We start from the raw sequence: 17,500 nt of genomic DNA on the forward strand, positions 1-17,500 counted from the left end.
CTTATATATATATATATATATATATATATATATATATATATATATATATATATATATATATATATATATATATATATATATATATATATATATATATATATATATATATATATATATATATTACTTGCTAAGCTACAACCCTAGTTGGAAAAGCATGGTGCTATAAGCTCAGGGGCCCCATCAGGGAAAATAGTCCAGTGAGGAAAGGAAATCAGGAAGAATAATATATATATATATATATATATATATATATATATATATATATATATATATATATATATATATATATATATATATATATATATATATATATTTTTTTTTGGGCTCAAGCCATGTCGTCCTGATGGAAGTTCCTATAGGGTAGCTTCCTAGGGTATATTACAACTACGGCGATATTCCCAGAAAATTTACCTTAAGGTACCAGAATTCTAACTCCTGGAGCGAGTATCCCTCGTGAAAGGGATATCGCGACGTATCAGAGGACGTATTCTAGACACGTCACATGGCAATCTACATCCTGGACAGAGATTTCGTCTCGTAGGAGGTGATTGGCGAGATACGAATTTGGGAAAGAAAAAGGGGAGCCGCTCCCAAGGCTTCCCTATCCCCCGATTCGTATGCGTGCCTGGCGCCAATCCTGGCGCCATCTGTATTCCTTTTTGCGTAGCTTAACAACTCGGTGTTTTTTCCTGTTTTTCTCGCAAATCTTGGATTTATTCGACTTTTCATGGCTTTTCCGTCTTCGTCGGCCTCTGATAAGTTGAGTATAGTGTCTTTTATGTATAAATGTAGGCTCTTGGTAAAATTTTGAGTGATTAATAGGATTAATCTTTGATACAAGAGCCGTAGCCTACCAGAGGCGTCTTGGACGCTGTCGCTCGCTAGGTATAAATTAGTTAGTCAGAGCGACATTCCTGGTTGTTTTGCTTTAATAAATTTTAGCTATTTAGCATTACATAAGATTTCCTTTCGTGCTTAGTATTATTTGGCGAAGTATTCGCCATTCTGGCCTACGCTAGGCCATGTAGCCTAGTCGTTTGGTCCTAGTACTTCATGCATGATTATGGTTTTTCCGAGTGTAATTAAAATTTTATTGAAGCTTTAGGCTATATTTTATACATTTTAGACTGTGTGGAATATTTCCAAGATAGTATACGAGTGAGTTTCGGTGAATTAGGTAATCGATTCTCTTGGTGCCTAGGCTAGTTGCTTATGGAGCCTTAGTATACTTTATCATTCTCCCCGGTTGCTTTCTTTTCTTCGGAGAAGGTATGCAATCCATTTCCCTCTGTTTAAGCCTTGGGCTTATCCCTAAGTGGTTTTTTCCGAATTTATTTTCGATAAAACTATACTAGGGTGTTACTGTACCTTCCTGTTCCTGTAGTTATGGTTCAAGAGGGACAGAACAACCGAGTTTTTAGTCTGAGTCTGTGTTGTCTGGCTTGGGGCTGAGTCCCCCTCGCTGACCTAACACATTCAAAGGGAGCTTAGCTCCCTTAGGTCACTACCGAAGGTTTCTGTGGATATGATTCCTTCTTTTGTGATCTACCAGACTAGTCCTTGTTGCTGTTCTCGGGGGAGGATAAGTTCTTCCCTTGGGAGTAGCTACGCCTTCCTTGCTTTGGTGCTCTGGAAGCTGGCAAGTATTGCTGGCCTTTCCCCTTAGATCTCCCTTAGGCTAAGATAAGTTTCTTGGCTGCGGGTGATCTGTCACTAAAGTAAGGTTGGCCGGACCCTCTTGTCCCTTCCCCCTCTTTCTTCGTAATGGCCGAGCCATTACTGTACTGTACGTCGTTCTACATCTGGACCTAGTATAGGTTAGGATGTGGAATTGACTCAGCCCCTTGCCGGCCGGCAGAGCTGCTGGCCGGCAAGGGTCTTATGTTTTCGAGTGCTGCCCGGACCTCTCTTGGTCCCTCATCCATGACTGCCGGCAGAGCCGGACGGCATTGGTCAAGGAAGCCTGAATTAGTTTCTCCCCTTCCTTATATGCACTCTTTCGGTTGCCGGGCTTGGAGGTTGTGTACACTCTCATCCCGGCATCCATTCTATTTTTCTTTTTCTTCTAGTGCTGTACTTGTCCCGGCTGCCGGCCTATGAGGCCGGAAGCCGGGCAGGTGTAGTCCTATGGTTCTTTTGCTGCCAGCTGGCATCGGTCTTGTACCTTTGCCAGCCGGCTTATGTCAGCCCTTGTCTGCCGGTCACCAAGAGTGTGGCCGGCAGCTGGGTACTACCTTGTGTAGTTGCTGGCCGGCAGCCATTGCCGGCCAACACTGGCTGTTACCGGCCGGCAGTTGCTGCCGACCGGCACAGGCATTTGAACCAGAGTGCTGCCGCCCTATAGCTGTTAAGTAGTATACTTTAAAGCTAGTTGTGGTGTGTGTCGGCCGGCAAAGGCAGGCCGGCACACATCCCCCTATACTGTACTAGTATTCTTCAGTATAACATATACAGTAAGAAGAAAACTATGGTAAGGGTTTTGGTACAGCACTGTGTCTTCTAACACTATTGTTTTTTCTTGCACATCCCTTTGCTGTTGCCCTACAGATAGGAAGCTGAGTTCTTCCCTGTCTATTATCCAGGATTTTAAAATCATTGCTTAGGTGTGAGCTCCACCTGTTTCCTCTGGAAACCTTGCATTGGTTACTCTAGAAGAGATAAACCATTTTGATTTTATTATCTGGAAGGCTGCAACAATGGGTTGTGAGGGAAACACAAGTGTGTGTCTTTCCTTTCTGAATTGTTATGCTATACTATGCATATCCAGTGATACATAGTTCACTTGATACTCATGGAAATTTCTTCTCTTTACAGAAGGACGCTCCGAAGTGGGGAAGTGCTTTCTGCAATGTCAGCAGCAAGAACCTCTGCGGACATGAGTTTTGTAGGAGACACGCAGCATACGCTGTCTCCAAGGACGATCTCCGGTATTGGGACCCTCAGGTATGTACTGTGTGCACTAACCTGATTACTGAGACATTTAAATAGCTAGGAAGAAGCTTCGTTCCTGGGTAAGGGGCTTCCAAAAGAACACTTCTGGCCCTTATCTTCCAAGTGAGAAGATGAGGGCGTATCCTTTCCCTAAGGCATCAGCTGATGCAGTGATTCCCCAACCTCAAGAGGAGATCCCCTAAGTTCAGATCCAGGTGGATGCTGAAGTCGCGGTCGCGATGCAAGACATCCAGCTAGATGACAGGATGTCTGATGTGGACGGGTGTCAGGAGGAAAACCTCCTGGCAGAAGCCCAGGATGAAGTTCAAGCCCCTCTATATCGGCCGGTCTCCCAGTAGAGCTGGGACAGGCCCTCTCTTCTATTGTTGAAATGATCCAACAAATGCAGAAGGAGAATCAGGAGAAGGCGGCTGCAATGGAACTGCGAATGCAGTGCCTTGCAGAATCACATGGGCCCCAGAAAAAGCTCAATGTGAAAGACCTTCCCTTGTGCTCAGATGCTAACCCATGGAGGTATGCTGAGCACATGCCGATGACGACTGGAAAGATCGTCATCTCGGATAAGCTGGGCTCAGTTCCCCTGGAGGGTGGAATTCTGGCCCAGCAAGGCATCATATCCGGACTGTTATGTCCGGCTGAGGAAGGAACCAGCTTCAAAGGAGGAGACAGAGCCGAAGGAGGTCATAGTGATGGACCATGCTAAGGCTCAAGCTCTACTTTCATCCTCGATGAAAGAGAGGGGCTTCTCTAACTCAAAGGTAGCCGCATTGAATAGGAAGCTCCCTTCCTTTGTGTCCTCGCCTACTAGAGCCTTCCCCTTTTTACAGAAAGGGTTTCTGGCTGTACTAAAAGCAATCGAGGCCAGCAAGTCTTGCCCCTCCCTAGAGGAGTGTAAACCCTTGTCGCTGGCCCTGTCTATGGACCACAAAGACTGGAAGGACGTCCATCTTACGTTCTCAGTGGGAAAGTTGGAGGCTGATATTGCCGGACGTCAGTTCGGCAAGGACCTCCCTAAGCTGTCTGACTTTCTTTTGCGAAGTAAGTTCGATACAAAAGAAAGACTGTCTGCCTCAATGTCTCTTCAGACTACTCTCGAGACGATGGCAAGTGACCCCAAGGTCCATGAAATGTTCATGGTAGTGGCCAAGCCTCATCTGGCCACAGTGACGAAGGACCTTTATGGCTTCGTCATGGCAAGGAGAGCTTGTAGGGAGTTCGTGTTTACCTCGGCTACGGTGAGGCACGAGCCAAAGAAACTAATCTCCTCCAACATTTGGGGAAAAGACCTTTTCCCTACCGACTTGGTCAAAGAAGTTGTTGATAAGGCCGCCTTGGAGAATAGAAACCTTCTCCAGAAGTGGGGCCTGGCTATCAAAAGAAAGTCTTCCCCGGATGAGGGTCCTCAACCAAAGAGGAAGACTATGAGGACTAGGCTACCGTCTCGGCCAGCCAAGCCTCTTAGACAGCAACAGCAACTGCAATTGCCATTGCCCCCAGTGCCCCAGATCGTAGCACAAACCCCGACCACCTTTCAGTGGGTACCCCAGGCCGTGTCGACACAGTCCACGGCATTCACCCCAGTGTTCGAAGGGCAGTCTACTTCCTTTCGAGCAAAGCCTAGAGGAGCAGCCAGAGGCTCGTCTAGACGCCCCTCAAGGGAAAGGGGATTCAGGGGTGGTCGTGGTCAGGAAGGCAAGACCTCAGGACGGCAGTCCAAGTGAGGTGATACCGGTAGGAGGGAGACTTCTGAAATTTCGGGATCGGTGGACCTTCGATCCCTGGGCCCACAGCCTACTCAAGAATAGACTGGGCAGGAGCTGGTACAGCACTCCACCCCCGTGCCTTCGGTTTTTCCAACACTCCACCCCCGTTATGGAGGAGTACGTTCAAGAACTGTTGGAGAAAAAAGGTGATCCGAAGGGTGAAGCCCATCAATTTCTAAGGGAGGCTGTTTTGTGTTCCCAAGAAAGACTCGGAAAAGCTCAGAGTCATTCTGGACTTGTCGCCACTCAACAAGTTCATAGTGAATTGCAAATTCAAAATGCTAACACTGCAACACATAAGGACCTTACTGCCCAAGAGGGCATATTCCGTCTCTATAGACTTGTTAGACGCCTATTGGCACATTCCAATTAGCCATCGACTCTCCCCCTACCTAGGTTCAGGCTACAACAAAGACTATACGCCTTCGGAGCCATGCCATTCGGGCTAAACATAGCCCCAAGGATTTTTACGAAGCTTGCGAGCGTAGCTCTCAAACAATTACGCCTAAAGGGAATTCAGGTAGTAGCCTACCTGGACGACTGGTTGGTGTGGGCAGCATCCGAGACAGAATGCTTGCAAGCTTCCAGTCAAGTGATCCAGTTCCTAGAGTACCTAGGCTTCAAGATCAACAGAAAAAGTCTCGACTTTCTCCATCTCAAAAGTTCCAGTGGCTGGGAATCCACTGGGACCTTTTGTCACACCGTTTCTCCACCCCGGCGAAGAAAAGGAAGGAGATAGCGGGTTCTGTCAAGAGACTTCAAGATTCCGAAAGGATATCAAGACACGAGCAGGAGAGAGTACTGCGCTCTCTCTAGTTTGCTTCGGTGACAGACCCAGTGCTAAGAGCACAGCTAAAGGATGCAATCGGAGTTTGGAGAAGTTATGCATCAAACGCGTGAAGAGATCTGAGAAGACCAGCCGCTTCGGCTAAGTACTCTTCTCAGGCCTTGGTCCCAAGCCAGACATCTGAAGAAGTCGGTTCTTCTTCAGCCACCTCCCCCGTCGGTGACGATTCACTCAGACGCCTCGAAGGAGGGATGGGGAGGTCACTCTCATCGGAAAAAAGTCCAGGGTACTTGGTCCAGGCTATTCAAGACCTTTCACATAAAACTTTCTAGAAGCTAGGGCAGTGCTCCTTACCTTAAAGAAAGTCTCCCCGCGTCACTCCATCCACATAAGGTGGTGATAGACAGCGAGGTAGTTGTGAGATACTTGAATCGACAAGGATCGAGATCACCACCTCTCAACCAGGTGATGTTGGCCGTCTTCAGATTGGCGGAAAAGAAGAAGTGGTACCTGTCGGCAGTTCACCTTCAAGGAGTCCGCAATGTGACAGCGGACGCTCTATCCAGGTTCACACCGATAGAGTCGGAATGGTCCTTAGACGCAGGATCATTCTCCTTCATTCTGAATCAGTCCCAGAACTGCAGATAGACCTCTTTGCGACGAAAGACAACAAGAAGTTGCCCCTGTACGTGCCCCGTACGAGGACCCTTTAGCGGAAGCAGTGGACGCGATGTCCCTCGACTGGAACAGATGGTCCAAGATTTATCTGTTCCCTCCTCACAACCTTCTGTTGAGGGTCCTCAACAAACTGAGATCCTTCAAAGGGTAGCGGCAATAGTGGCCCACAAGTGGCCGAACAGCGTGTGGTTCCTCCTGGCATTGGAACTGTAGCTGAAGTTTGTACCACTACCAGATCCAGTTCTGACCCAGCGAGTCTAGAAGTCAACTGTCTGCACTTCATTACAGAAAACCCGGACCCTGCAGCTCATGATTTTCTCTCCCTAGCGGTGAGAAAGCGTTTCAGGATTTCGAAAGCCAGTATAGACTTCCTTGAGGAATATAAGTGCAAATCTACTAGAAGGCAATATGAGTCATCTTGGAGAAAATGGGTGGCCTTTTGTCAAGGCGAAGATTCCGCAGGAGATCTTGACAGACTTCTGCTTTTCTTTCTTCTCCACCTCCATGGTCAAGGGTTGGCAGCGAACACGATTTCAGCGTGTAAGTCTGCTTTGACAAGACCCATTCTATATGCCTTCCAGGTCGACCTAGGTAACGAGATCTTCAATAAAGTCCCGAAAGCCTGTGCTAGGCTCAGACCTTCAGCACCTCCAAAGCGCATTTCATGGTCTTTAGACAAGTTCTTCATTTCGCTTCTCTGTTGAGCAATGAAGAGTGTGCGTTAAAGGATTTGAAACAAAAAGTTATTTTCCTATTTTGCACTCGCGTCCGGGGCCAGGGTTAGTGAGATTGTAGCCTCTCGAGAGAAGCAGGTCGTGTTCAGTTCCTGGATGGGGGAGAACTGAACCTGTTTCCGGATCCTACGTTTCTCGCCAAGAATGAGTTACCCACCAACAGGTGGGGTCCCTGGAGAATCTGCCCTCTGAAAGAAGATGCATCTCTATGTCCAGTAGAATGCCTAAAGGTCTATCTTCACAGAACTTCAGACTTCAAGGGTGGTCAACTATTCAAGGGAGAAACATCAGGCTCAAATTTATCTCTGAATCATCTCAGAGCGAAAATCACATATTCTATTCGCAGAGCGGATCCTGACAATACACCCGCAGGTCACGATCCGAGGAAAGTTGCCTCATTCTTAAATTTCTTTAATTGTATGGATTTTGAACATCTCCGTTCATACACTGGCTGGAAGTCTTCCAGAGTGTTCTTTCGCCACTATGCGAAGCAAGTAGAGGAACTAAAAGAGATCTGTGGTAGCAGTGGGTCGCGGTGTTAACCCTACTGTTTAACTCTGCGAGGAACAGTGGTCTTAATTGGGACGATTAATTCCAGGGTGAGTGTGTAGTTACATACTGTACTACAAACTAAGTGAGGGCACTGTGTTGCCCATCCAGACTGTTCCATTTCCGAAGGTGAACCTAGCATAAGTGCAGACATGTGTGCCGAGCGTTTCTAACGCTAATGTCATTGATTTGTAATACAGGCTTTTATGACTTTGATACCTCGGTATCTTAAAAGTGGCATCGGTATCTTAAAAGTGGCATCTAATGTTTTTTCTTTCAGACAAACAAGCTCTGTTTACTATCATACTTATGCTTAAAGTTTTGGGTTATCCTCTTCTTATGTATATATATATATAATTGTGGTTAACCTGTCTATTTATTGCCTGTCAATAATCTGGTTCTTGAGAACCTTGCGTCTCCTTCACCTGTGTCAATTTATTGGTATAATTGAGCATTCATTCTATGTACCTTATCTGGGATAATTCTAATAGAATTGTTCCTTTATGCAAGCTATGTTGCATTGGTTTTCCTCCTATGCGGATATAAAACCTTTGTCCAATACAAGTATTGTGCGGAGAACTGGTCGATATTTCATATTGACGCAGTGGTTCTTTACAAACTATGCTTTACTTAATATAGGGCGAGACCACTATATTAGCTTGCCTGGTATTCATACATAGATATATGTACTCTTCGAGACTTTTCCAGAGTCTAGTAGGACTCTTCCCTGTAGGGGGCAGGAAGCTCTAACATAGTTTATAGTTAGTTGAAAAGATGTATAACGGTAACATCTTAGGTCTCTAGGTCTAGTCGACCGGGAAAAAATTACCTCCGGGGAGTACGGCACGTTCTGAGAATCCACAGATACAGTAAAGCTCTGGTACATTTCCATCAGGACGACATGGCTTGAGCCCAAAAAACGGATTTTGAGCGAAGCGAAAAATCTATTTTTGGGTGAGATGGCCATGTCGTCCTGATGGACCCGCCCTTGCCTTTCTAAGAAAGGGCTGTAGGACCCCTCCCTACATACAGTATCTGTAGCACCTCGTGTACGCTACAAGGAATACAGATGGCGCCAGGATTGGCGCCAGGCACGCATACGAATCGGGGGATAGGGAAGCCTTGGGAGCGGCTCCCCTTTTTCTTTCCCGAATTCGTATCTCGCCAATCACCTCCTACGAGACGAAGTCTCTGTCCAGGATGTAGATTGCCATGTGACGTGTCTAGAATACGTCCTCTGATATGTCGCGATATCCCTTTCACGAGGGATACTCGCTCCAGGAGTTAGAATTCTGGTACCTTAAGGTAAATTCTCTGGGAATATCGCCGTAGTTGTAATATACCCTAGGAAGCTACCCTATAGGAACTTCCATCAGGACGACATGGCCATCTCACCCAAAAATAGATTTTTCGCTTCGCTCAAAATCCGTTATATATCTTATTACTTGCTAAGCTACAACAAGAAGTTGCCCCTGTACGTGCCCCGTACGAGGACCCTTTAGCGGAAGCAGTGGACGCGATGTCCCTCGACTGGAACAGATGGTCCAAGATTTATCTGTTCCCTCCTCACAACCTTCTGTTGAGGGTCCTCAACAAACTGAGATCCTTCAAAGGGTAGCGGCAATAGTGGCCCACAAGTGGCCGAACAGCGTGTGGTTCCTCCTGGCATTGGAACTGTAGCTGAAGTTTGTACCACTACCAGATCCAGTTCTGACCCAGCGAGTCTAGAAGTCAACTGTCTGCACTTCATTACAGAAAACCCGGACCCTGCAGCTCATGATTTTCTCTCCCTAGCGGTGAGAAAGCGTTTCAGGATTTCGAAAGCCAGTATAGACTTCCTTGAGGAATATAAGTGCAAATCTACTAGAAGGCAATATGAGTCATCTTGGAGAAAATGGGTGGCCTTTTGTCAAGGCGAAGATTCCGCAGGAGATCTTGACAGACTTCTGCTTTTCTTTCTTCTCCACCTCCATGGTCAAGGGTTGGCAGCGAACACGATTTCAGCGTGTAAGTCTGCTTTGACAAGACCCATTCTATATGCCTTCCAGGTCGACCTAGGTAACGAGATCTTCAATAAAGTCCCGAAAGCCTGTGCTAGGCTCAGACCTTCAGCACCTCCAAAGCGCATTTCATGGTCTTTAGACAAGTTCTTCATTTCGCTTCTCTGTTGAGCAATGAAGAGTGTGCGTTAAAGGATTTGAAACAAAAAGTTATTTTCCTATTTTGCACTCGCGTCCGGGGCCAGGGTTAGTGAGATTGTAGCCTCTCGAGAGAAGCAGGTCGTGTTCAGTTCCTGGATGGGGGAGAACTGAACCTGTTTCCGGATCCTACGTTTCTCGCCAAGAATGAGTTACCCACCAACAGGTGGGGTCCCTGGAGAATCTGCCCTCTGAAAGAAGATGCATCTCTATGTCCAGTAGAATGCCTAAAGGTCTATCTTCACAGAACTTCAGACTTCAAGGGTGGTCAACTATTCAAGGGAGAAACATCAGGCTCAAATTTATCTCTGAATCATCTCAGAGCGAAAATCACATATTCTATTCGCAGAGCGGATCCTGACAATACACCCGCAGGTCACGATCCGAGGAAAGTTGCCTCATTCTTAAATTTCTTTAATTGTATGGATTTTGAACATCTCCGTTCATACACTGGCTGGAAGTCTTCCAGAGTGTTCTTTCGCCACTATGCGAAGCAAGTAGAGGAACTAAAAGAGATCTGTGGTAGCAGTGGGTCGCGGTGTTAACCCTACTGTTTAACTCTGCGAGGAACAGTGGTCTTAATTGGGACGATTAATTCCAGGGTGAGTGTGTAGTTACATACTGTACTACAAACTAAGTGAGGGCACTGTGTTGCCCATCCAGACTGTTCCATTTCCGAAGGTGAACCTAGCATAAGTGCAGACATGTGTGCCGAGCGTTTCTAACGCTAATGTCATTGATTTGTAATACAGGCTTTTATGACTTTGATACCTCGGTATCTTAAAAGTGGCATCGGTATCTTAAAAGTGGCATCTAATGTTTTTTCTTTCAGACAAACAAGCTCTGTTTACTATCATACTTATGCTTAAAGTTTTGGGTTATCCTCTTCTTATGTATATATATATATAATTGTGGTTAACCTGTCTATTTATTGCCTGTCAATAATCTGGTTCTTGAGAACCTTGCGTCTCCTTCACCTGTGTCAATTTATTGGTATAATTGAGCATTCATTCTATGTACCTTATCTGGGATAATTCTAATAGAATTGTTCCTTTATGCAAGCTATGTTGCATTGGTTTTCCTCCTATGCGGATATAAAACCTTTGTCCAATACAAGTATTGTGCGGAGAACTGGTCGATATTTCATATTGACGCAGTGGTTCTTTACAAACTATGCTTTACTTAATATAGGGCGAGACCACTATATTAGCTTGCCTGGTATTCATACATAGATATATGTACTCTTCGAGACTTTTCCAGAGTCTAGTAGGACTCTTCCCTGTAGGGGGCAGGAAGCTCTAACATAGTTTATAGTTAGTTGAAAAGATGTATAACGGTAACATCTTAGGTCTCTAGGTCTAGTCGACCGGGAAAAAATTACCTCCGGGGAGTACGGCACGTTCTGAGAATCCACAGATACAGTAAAGCTCTGGTACATTTCCATCAGGACGACATGGCTTGAGCCCAAAAAACGGATTTTGAGCGAAGCGAAAAATCTATTTTTGGGTGAGATGGCCATGTCGTCCTGATGGACCCGCCCTTGCCTTTCTAAGAAAGGGCTGTAGGACCCCTCCCTACATACAGTATCTGTAGCACCTCGTGTACGCTACAAGGAATACAGATGGCGCCAGGATTGGCGCCAGGCACGCATACGAATCGGGGGATAGGGAAGCCTTGGGAGCGGCTCCCCTTTTTCTTTCCCGAATTCGTATCTCGCCAATCACCTCCTACGAGACGAAGTCTCTGTCCAGGATGTAGATTGCCATGTGACGTGTCTAGAATACGTCCTCTGATATGTCGCGATATCCCTTTCACGAGGGATACTCGCTCCAGGAGTTAGAATTCTGGTACCTTAAGGTAAATTCTCTGGGAATATCGCCGTAGTTGTAATATACCCTAGGAAGCTACCCTATAGGAACTTCCATCAGGACGACATGGCCATCTCACCCAAAAATAGATTTTTCGCTTCGCTCAAAATCCGTTATATATCTTATTACTTGCTAAGCTACAACCCTAGTTTGAAAAGCATGGTGCTATAAGCTCAGGGGCCCCAACACGGAAAATAGTCCAGTGCGGATAGGAAATCAGGAAGAATAATCTATATATATATATATATATATATATATATATATATATATATATATATATATATATATATATATATATATACATATATATATATATATATATATATATATATATATATATATATATATATATATATATATATATATATATATATAAATATATATATATATATATATATATATATATATATGTATATATATATATATATATATATGTATATATATATATATATATATATATATATATATATATATATATATATATATATATATATATATATATATATATTGTTTTTCCTTGTTACCTTTCCTCACTGGATTATTTTCCTCTATTTTCCCTGTTGGGGCCCCTGGGCTTATTGTACCCTGCTTTTCCAACAATGCTTATAGCTTGGCAAGTAATAATATATATATATATATATATATATATATATATATATATATATATATATATATATATAATATATATATATATATATATATATATATATATATGTATATATATATATATATATATATATATATATATATATATATATATATATATATATATATATATATATATATAAAACTCATTTTTCACCGCTATCTCCACAATAAAGGGGTCGTTCGCCTGTCAGGATCTATATTTCTAATAGTATCAGGCATAGTATTAATCTGACAGAAATTCTGTCTTCGATTCTTGGACGCCACTGAGATATTGTTGTTGTTGCATATGTGTATTTGTGTGCAAGTGCGTGTATGTCTGTCTGTCTGTCTTTGTATCTCTATGTTTCTGTTTTCTAAAGCTTTGTTGAAATAGAATTCTCCTTATGCAGAGACGAGACAATTACCAACAGTCTGACGAATGAGTGTGTCTCCACTCAATCAACTCTGAGTTCTCCTCTCCCTTCCATTCCACTTCAAGTGTTAATGAACAGACGGAGACACAGAAAGGAGAAAGTTTGTGTGTAAAACAATTTGAACAGGAATTTATTGTCCTGAGTTACATAACAGGAAGAATAATTCGGTTGATAAAGCCTAAGAAGGATAAGGATAGATTGAATCAAAAGAAACCTTTAATTTTACTACAATAATTGTAATGGGATTCTCGTTATCACAAGGAAGGAAGCTCATTTGACACCGTTGGTTATTTCCTCTCCATCATTCGAAGACAGAAGATTTAAAGACACATTAATCAAGATATGTAGTTGATTCTTGAAGGAAAAGACATAATTATCTCTCGTGAAGGTTTATAGCGAGAGGGAAAACATACATATCCTCACTTAAATGTTTAAAGGCCGCTCATGAATGGCAAAGACAAGGAACAGTGACAATGCCCAAGCGAGTAGAACAATGGCCTGAAGACTGACCTTATATACATATGATTAGCGCCCAAATTAAGACCCTTTCTACTCAAGCTAGGACCAGGGAGGGTCAGGCAATGGCTACTGATGACTCAACAGGTAGACCTATAGGCTCCCCCCAAACAACCCATCCTTAGCTCACAATGATGGTGACTTTGCAGACAATACAAGAAACTACCGAGTTTAAGCAGGTCTCAAATCCCAGTCCAGCAGATCGCTAGGCAGAGACGTTTCCAATAGCACAACAGAGTCTGAATAAGCCTTTATGGATCCCATACTTTACCTCTGAGGCCAAATAGTTGTGTAGTATGTATGGAAGTTTTCCATAGACTAACAGAAAGTGGAATCATGTAACATTCCTTATCTTTATTTGAGGATAACTGTTTTGAAGTGAAACTACTCATAGTGATGATGTCAAATAACTCATTTCTTTCTTTCTGGTTACCAATGATATGGAGGTACTCAGTGTCTCCATTTGGAGTAAGAGAATAGAATTCTTTTATGTTTTGTAATTTTTCAGAAATTTAATCCCGGATATTTATTTCATCTCTTGTCTGATCTTTCCTGATATTATACTCCTATGCAGGAAATTAATTAGGAAAGAACCTTGGAGAAATACTCTGTAGTCAGTCCTCCACAATATGATTTTATTGCTTAAAATTATAGAAAATCTTCTCACTCATTTATTAAATCATGGGAAATAAGAGAACAAAAAGTTTATATATTTAGATGGGATAAAACAAATTGTATGCATGTGAAAAAAATGTGACTAATTCGGATTTATATTGGAGCATTTGTTAAATACATTTTCTTTGACTTTTTATTTATTTTATAATAAACTTTCATTGTTGCCTCGATGTAGGGTCACCTTTGATTAACGCCCAGGAAGCCTCTTATACAAAATATCCAAATCCTTCTTACAATCATGAGTATGAGCCTCGCAACCCCATCCCCTCAACGAAGTAATGGAAAAAGACACTCGGTAATCAAGCACCACATAATACATAGTAATTATGATCCCCGAGCTCTCTCTCTCTCTCTCTCTCTCTCTCTCTCTCTCTCTCTCTCTCTCTCTCTCTCTCTCTCTTGGGATGTTTATCATGTACGTGTTCAGAAGAAACCAACATTCCAACGATCATTTTTATTTATTTGCAAGTTATCTGTTCTCTCTTCTCTCTCTCTCTCTCTCTCTCTCTCTCTCTCTCTCTCTCTCTCTCTCTCTCTCTCTCTAAAACCTATACATACGCACACACATATGGTACCCTCCTTTCCAAGTTAATATTCATAGCTTATAGAATAGTAACTTTTTGGCAACGAAATTGTCTCGTTATTATTGCTATATCTCTCTTTTTAAAATGAGAACCAGTACCAACAACATAATTTATTTGTCCTAAATAGAAGTCTATTTGTGTCTACTGTGAAATTCTTCTTGGCAAAGAGGTTTACAATTGAATTTCTCCTCCCCAACTGGATAGACCTTCCAACAATTCACAAAAATCCAGTCTATATTTCTGTTCTATTTGTATCAAATAAAATATCTGACCAAATACCTTTATGTTGTTGACTTCTGCTGTGCTAATTTCTTTATTCCTTTTAACATAAAGATAAAATTTCTATGTTTTAATCCCATCAATTTTACTTTTGTTATCTTTAAAAACAGTGTTGATATTGAATGTTTATATTTCCGGCTGTTGCTAATAGTTTTGCTGTAGGTGTTCAGGAATGTTGTGTTGATTGTTGTTTATACTTTCATTTCTTTAATAGAGTTTTCTCTTCCATTGTTTCACCCTTTTTGTGATTATTGTAGTTTTTTATGTTCCATTATCTTCAATTGCTCAATTCTTCTGTGATTTGAGGATTTTTCTATTCAAACGAACGTAAAATCATATAAATTTGGTGGTTTTAAAGGCCCACATTACCATAGATGTTATTCTCTCGTTAGGGTCATGGTGATCTATTGAAAACGTCCCTGTGTGACGGGCCGAGAGAAGGTTGTGAACTCAAAGGCAGTGTGAAAGCAACTGAGTTAATTTATTATAGAACACTCTCCTTCATATACAAAATCTCAAGGCAACAGGAAATTACATGTTCGAGAAAATGACAATGTTACATAGGAGAAACGCAGACATTTTCATTCAGGTTCTTTTTAGTGCAAGGGAAGAGCGAAGATACAAGTATATTATATACAAAATGAATTATGTTATCTCCTTATTATTCCTCCCCTGAGTGCTGGAAGGATCGCTGGATATTATAGTTTGTGACTGAGAGACGTCTCTCTTCAGTGATTTCTTCATGACCAATGAAGGAATACCATAATTGACTGTTGGTGTCAAGGTTTGATTGATATTCCCTACATATCATATCAAAGAAATCAAAAAGCATACAGTGAGTAGCACTTTGTAAATTCGAGGAATTGTACTAGAACAAACAACCATATCTTGCTTTTTATATTATTATTCTGAGTCGTTTTATATGTATTGATTTATTATCCTTTTTTAGTTCATTAGAATGTTTTTATCTGCTTCAGTAACTATCCTTTTGCTTTAGAAATAAAGAGAGGCTTCAGATAATGAATGTATTTTATCTGCACAAAGGATGAGGTTGCAGCCCTCACCAACATACCTTCTTTGCCGCTTTCCCAAAATGAAAAGGATTTAGTCGTCTTCAGTTGTTTTTGTTTATTTTCTTCATCAATAAGATTATCTTAGAAAATTTATGTTAAACTTGTAAACACGTTACAGTTCATTTATTGCTATATCCCTTAGAGTCATGTCTACGTAGAGAACTGCACGCAGAAGACAGGTTGATAATAACCCCCTCCCCTCCGACCACCAACACGCACGAAGTATAAGACAGCTTATACGAAATAATTTCACTCTAAAGCAAAAAGCATCTCTCTCTCTCTCTCTCTCTCTCTCTCTCTCTCTCTCTCTCTCTCTCTCTCTCTCTCTCTCTCTCTCTCTTTCTCTCTCTCTCTCTCTCTCTCTCTGGAGTGCCATCTTGGACTTTGTCTGTCAACAAGCGAATTTTTGTGCTCTGAAAACTTCCTCGATTATTTAGGAGATACGAAGATCTACATCACCTACAGTTAACTGAAAGCTGTGGTAGTGCTTAGTGATCAGTGCTATGACATTAGTGTGTTTACGAGTTTTTGAACTTGGACTTTATTTAGGATTGAAAATCTCGTTCACTCGGCCACACCACTACGTTCAAGTTTTTCCTAATCCGCGCATGCGCAGTGCAGTGTGTGTGACGTGGTTATCCCCGTCATGGCAACGACACTTTACCAGAGAAACGAAATCAGATACGGGCATTGTTAAAACACCAATAGATAATGACTATGGAATTCTCGGGACCTGGTACTCTCGCTGATGTTGAGGAGGACCTTGATCTAAGTGATGATAATGTTGAAGAGCATTTGCTTACACAGGAACATTGGCCACGACTTTTCTCTACTAAATCTCATAAGTTGATCCCTGCTGGTGCAGTTCCTAGTCTTATGGACCATACCCCTACCTCCAACAAACGATGTATGGAGCATGATTCAGATAGCAGTAATGAGCCAACATCCCCTGCTGCTAAAACTACAAAGTGGGATGCTTCTTCCTCTCAAAATAAAGTTCTAAATAGTTCCCCGCCTCGACCTGCTATTCAGAGTATACCTACCTTGTCTACAAAAACTGTTCTACCTGCCTCTGCTCCACGTGCTGAATACATAAAGCTCCTATTTAGAGAGAATCCTGGGGTTAATGTGAAGCTTCGCTGGCTATCGGAGGTTACCAAGAAGTTCAGCCTCGATCGGGAATTGGCTGAAGTTAAAATATCTGCGGTCACTTCTCGATTTGTATACATTTCGAGGCATCGCCTGCATATTATAAATAGGGTCAAGGGTGGTGAGATTCTTTCACTTATGTTAGATGTTCAGGATGCTGTAGACAGACCCCGTAAGTTCCCTACCTATCTCATCACTCGATATCCTGTGGATGTAGACCCTTCATTAGCTAAGGAACTGACGGGAGTACACACTGTACGTCATTTCCTACAGGATGGGAAGTGCATCAATCGTATTGTTATTACTTGGAGCCACCCAGATCCACCCCCCGCCTTTTGTTAACTTCTCTTTCCTCCCTTGTTTACCGTCATGTGAACTACACAGAATGCTAGATGAAAAGCCGTGGTGCTTCAAATGCTGGGGTATCGGTCACATCTCACGATACTGTACTGCCCCTGAAAAATGTACATTTTGTGCTGCTGAGCATGACAGTCGGACCTGCCCTCATCGCCCCCCCTGTACACCCACAGTGGTTGACACTGCCTCGGCATCAACATCACGCTCATTACCTCTACCTACACCAGACACCTCGCATTGGAAATGCCCGAGATGTAATGAGCCCGGAGTCAATGTG

This window comes from Palaemon carinicauda, chromosome 25, assembly GCF_036898095.1.
Source record: "Palaemon carinicauda isolate YSFRI2023 chromosome 25, ASM3689809v2, whole genome shotgun sequence".
Taxonomy (NCBI): domain Eukaryota; kingdom Metazoa; phylum Arthropoda; class Malacostraca; order Decapoda; family Palaemonidae; genus Palaemon; species Palaemon carinicauda.